Consider the following 4,974-nt stretch of genomic DNA (forward strand, 5'->3'; position numbering starts at 1 on the left):
GACTGGGCATGGTGGCTCATGCCTGTAATCCCAGCACTTTGGGAGGATCACTTGAGGTCAGGAGTTCCAGATGAGCCTTGCCAACATGGTAAAACCCCATCTCTACTAAAAATAGAAAAATTAGCCGGGTGTAGTGGTGCATGCCAGTAATCCCAGCTACCTGCAAGGCTGAGGCAGGAGAATCACTTGAACCTGGGAGGCAGAGGTTGCAGTGAGCAGAGATCATGCTACTGCACTCCAGCCTGGGCAACAGAGCAAGACTCAGTCTCAAAAATAATAATAATAAATTTTTAAAACAGAAGAAGAAACAATATATATCAACATGGAAACAAACCCAATATTTAAGAGTAAAAGCAAGTTAACAGGACAGTTCGTGTGTATAATTTTGTATACACATATATTTAGAGAGAAAAGACATTTCAAAACAGTTTTAAGTATCTCTGGAAGCTAGGATGGATAAGACTTTCACTCTATTTTTATATACTTCTGTATCTATCTATTTATTTATTTAATAGAGACAGCATCTCCTATGTTGCCCAGGCTGGTCTTGAACTCCTGGCGTCAAGTGATCCTCTTGTCTCAGCCTCCCAAAGTGCTGGGATTACAGGTGTGAGCCACTGCACCTGGTCCATATATTTTTTTTAATTCTCCAAAAAGCATATATGACTTCTATAAAAATTTTAAGCCAAAAATAATTACAGGACAATAATTGTGGTACATTTATGTTATACAGATTTCCACTTCATTGCCCCTATTTTGTATAAAAACAGCGGACTTAAAATTTGCAGGTCCAGGCTCCTAGACCGGGCTGAGTTTTGTTTTTTGTTTTTTAGATGGAGTCTCACTCTGCCACCCAAGCTGGCAGCCTCCACCTCCTGGGTTCAAGTGATTATCCTGCCTCAGCCTCCCGACTAGCTGGGACTACAGGTGCGTGCCACCAGGCCCGGTTAATTTTTGTATTTCTAGTAGAGGTGGGGTTTCACCATATTGGCCAGGCTGGTCTTGAATTCCTGACCTCGTGATCTGCCCACCTCAGCCTCCCAAAGTGCTGGGATTACAGGCAAGAGCCACCATAGGACGTCTGGGCTCAGTTTTAAATGCTTTCTATCACCTTAAGCAAATGTGTTTGTCTTTGTGGGCCTGTTTTCTCCTCTCTAGGAGAGGTGCCTGAAGCAACAGTAGCACCTATTACCGTGGTTTCTATGTGCCAAGCACTATGCTAAGCAGTTTCCTCATCATAGCTCCAGGAGCTAAGCATCAGCCCATTTTCAGATCTGAAAACAGAAACACAAGAATTGGAATCAAAATGAACTCATATTTAGCTCACCCCCAAAAACCATGTTCTTCCACTATACCACTCTCCCAGCGACCTCTTGCATCGTGTCTCACTATGTCCTGGTGCTGGAACGTACTTAAACCCAGGCCCTGTGACTCAAAATTCTCTACCTGGAAAATGCTGTCATTCTGAATCCCTGGTCACTTATGTTATTGTTATAAAATGCTTATGCTGTATCAAACTCTAAACCAGGATGTCTCAATCTTAGCACTATTGAGGTTGGACTGGAAAATTCCTTGCTGTTGGGGGCTGCCTATGCAATGCATGTTGTTTAGAAACATCCCTGGGTAGCATTCCACACCTCAGCTGTTACACCAAAGATGCCTCCAGATGCACTGCCAAATGTCCCCTTGGGGAAAATCACCCTGGATTGAGAACCACTGATCTAAGAAAAGCCAAACTCCTGTGTGAACTCAGAATGGAAACTGTATTGAAAGGAAATTTTTAATCTAATAAATATTTGTACCTCCATTGATTCTTTACCAGTTTGAGTTAATGTTAGATCCAGGTATCTTACAGTTACTTGCCATGTGCAGAACACTGTACCAATTACACATAAAATTATCCAAGAATTAGGGAAAGGAATTAGATCTTACCCTCTCAACAACTCCACTTCTCACCCACTGAAATTTACCCATGCCTGAGAGGAACAGAGCCATGTGAGGCTGCTGAGTGACGAAGGTGTTAAGAATATGCCAGCCCAAAATATGCTGCCCTGGCAATATTGACTATTTTGTGTTAAAAACACTGGAAGAACAGCAGGTGCAAGAAGGTCATTATGACTTTCCTTCTGTTTCTTAAAAGCAGGAGATAAAATTCCCATGTGAAAGATATCCTCCCTATGCCAGAAGTAAAGTAACATTTTTATCATCAAGGACTGGGGAAAATTGGAAATTGAGGTCAAGGGAAATGTGTACAAACAAACTTTATCCTCCCAGCCGCTTCTCCACCCAACTAACTCAGCCCAAGCCCCTCTGCCATGCCACACTTTCATAATTCACTACTGTTTGTCTAATTCAGCATATAAGTGTTCAACTCTGTGTCTTTGAGCGTTTCTTTTTGAAGACACCCATGCCAAGTGAAATTTGTATTAAATAAGTCTGTATGCTTCTGATCCTGTTGATCTGTCTTGTGTTCATTTAATTCTCTGACCCAGCTGAAAAACTCTTAAAGGATAGAGGTAAAATTCTGCCTCCCCTGAAATGAGAACAGCATTTTCAACAGAGAACAGTAAGAACTGAATTCAATGCTGATTTTATTTCAACTGAATAAACCAATGCACAAGTCATCTAGGCAGTAAGCTTAACTCTAGGAGCAAAAGCCAAGAAAGGAAGATTCTTTCTTTCTTTAAATTATCCATCACTACACATGGCTGTCTTCCATATCTCCTCTTAGAAAATGTGGGTTAACAAATCTCGTGCAAAGAAACATAGGAAAAGAGAAAAAGAGGAAATGCGATTTATCTAGTGTGCCAATCAAGGTGGTAACTCCATCTTCTTTTCTGTAAACTGCTCCATTAGCAGGGTTCATTTTGGATGATTTTAATATCATGACCATCTTCCCTGCAAACTGAACAATCATAGAAACACAATCATTACCTATCATACTGAAACTGCCTCACTATTAATATTAAAAGGACCCATGTAATTATACATTATATTCCTTCAGGGCTACACTTAATCATTTTTTAAAGCTAAATCTAGGAAATAGGGTGAAAGTCCCCACTCAGCCATTTTTTCCCTAACCCTAAGGCACAGGACACTAACCCCAAAGAATCACTCAGAGGGCTGAACACACCTGTAATCCCAGCACTTTGGGAAGCTGAGGTGGGTGAATCATTGGAGGTTAGGAGTTCAAGACCAGCCTAGCAAACATGGTGAATACCCATCTCTACTAAATATACAAAGATTAGGCCAGGTGTGGTGGTTCACGCCTGTAATCCCAACACTTTGGGAGGCCAAATCAAGTGGATCACCTGAGGTTAGGAGTGCAAGAGCAGCCTGACCAATATGGTGAAACCCCTTCTCTACTAAAAGTACAAAAATTAGCTGGGTATGATGGCTCTTGCCTGTAATCCCAGCCACTTGGGAGGCTGAGACAGGAAAATCTCTTGAACCCTGGAGGTGGAAGTTGCAGTGAGCTGAGATTGTGCCATTGCACTCCAGCCTGGGTAATAAGAGCAAAATTCCAAATCAAAATATATATATATATACAAAAATTAGCCAGGCATGATGGTACATGCCTATAATCCCAGCTGCTTGGGAGGCTGAGGCAGGAGAATTGCTTGAACCTGGGAGGAAGAGGTTGCAGTAAGCCAGGCCACAAGTGAGACTCAGTCTCAAAAAAAAAAAAAAAATCAGAGAAGACCGACTGAAGTCACATAATGAATCCCTGCTCTATACAAAGCTGCATACCTGAAGAAGCAGTCACAGTCACCTGGTCAGGTGTGCTACATGAAGCATATCAAGTATAATACACTCATTACTTAGCATTCCACTAAGTAGAGTCAGTAAGTCCTACTTCCCGACTAGTAGTACAGGGTGTGCAGATCACCCACACATGCCCCTTGAATTAAAGATAAAATTTAATACTCCACAGAGTTTAACTATTCAATAGACTCTTAATTTTATGAAATTTCGAATTCATGGGCAATAATATAATTTGATTACATCTCATTCTTTAACTTGACTTGAAAAATGCACTGAGGATTTTGCATCTTTTTAACCAACACCCTGAAAACTGAGAACTACCATGTCACTTTTGATACTTATATCCAAGAAAACAGACACTACCTCCTAAGTAATCAAAATCCAACAAAAGAAACGAAGACGCCGGGCACGGTGGCTCACGCCTGTAATCCCAACACTTTGGGAGGCCGACGCAGATGGATCACTTAAGGTCAGGAGTTTGAAACTAGCATGGCCAACATGGTGAAACCCCATGTCTACTAAAAATACAAAATTAGCTGGGCATGGTGGTGGTGCCTGTAATCCCAGCTACTTAGGAGGCTGAGACATGAGAATTGCTTGAACCCAGGAGGAGGAGGTTGCAGTGAGACAAGATTTTGCCACTGCACTCCACCCTGGGTGACAGAGTGAGACTCTGTGTCAAAAAAACAAAGAAACAAACAAACAAACAAACAAAAAAAGAAATGAAGGAAAATTTTACAGTTGTAAAATCACGTTACATGATTTTCATGCACAGAGTACATTCATTGGGATAAGTGGACGTGTCACTGCCACACACAGGGTTAAAGTCCCTGGGACAACCTGGTAATTTATACTGAGCACAGTTTGGATGGAAAAAAGAGACAGAGAAATTCGAGAATGACTTGAGATACAGTCATATAAAATAGCTCAGAGGAGAATATGTTCCAGATCTCCCTAGATTTCCTAGGCAAATTCAATAAAAATATTTTTATTTTCCAGAAAAAAAAATTTTCTAATGCAAAAATCAGATACAATGTTGGTGTGATGGTTCAGTACATACTATGTAAAAAGAGGACCTCGACTGGGCACAGGGGCTCACGCCTGTAATCCCAACACTTTGGGAGGCTGAGGCAGGCGGATCACCTGAGCTCGGAAATTTGACACCAGCCTGACCAACATGGAGAAACCCTACCTCTACTTAAAAATACA

The 4,974-nt window shown here is 41.4% G+C and overlaps 1 long non-coding RNA gene across 1 annotated transcript; it reads right to left on the minus strand.

The window, feature by feature from the left end:
- Window positions 1-2,571: 2,571 nt before the first annotated feature.
- On the minus strand, window positions 2,572-4,863 carry LOC116547610. Its single transcript, XR_004267113.1, has 2 exons — window positions 4,524-4,863; window positions 2,572-2,898 (listed from the first exon to the last, which is right to left on the minus strand). It is a non-coding gene; the product is annotated as an uncharacterized LOC116547610 (long non-coding RNA).
- Between the last annotated feature and the right edge of the window lie 111 nt (window positions 4,864-4,974).

The sequence above is a fragment of the Sapajus apella genome, unplaced genomic scaffold (assembly GCF_009761245.1).
Source record: "Sapajus apella isolate SASKATOON/1434 unplaced genomic scaffold, GSC_monkey_1.0 scaffold3795, whole genome shotgun sequence".
Classification (NCBI taxonomy): domain Eukaryota; kingdom Metazoa; phylum Chordata; class Mammalia; order Primates; family Cebidae; genus Sapajus; species Sapajus apella.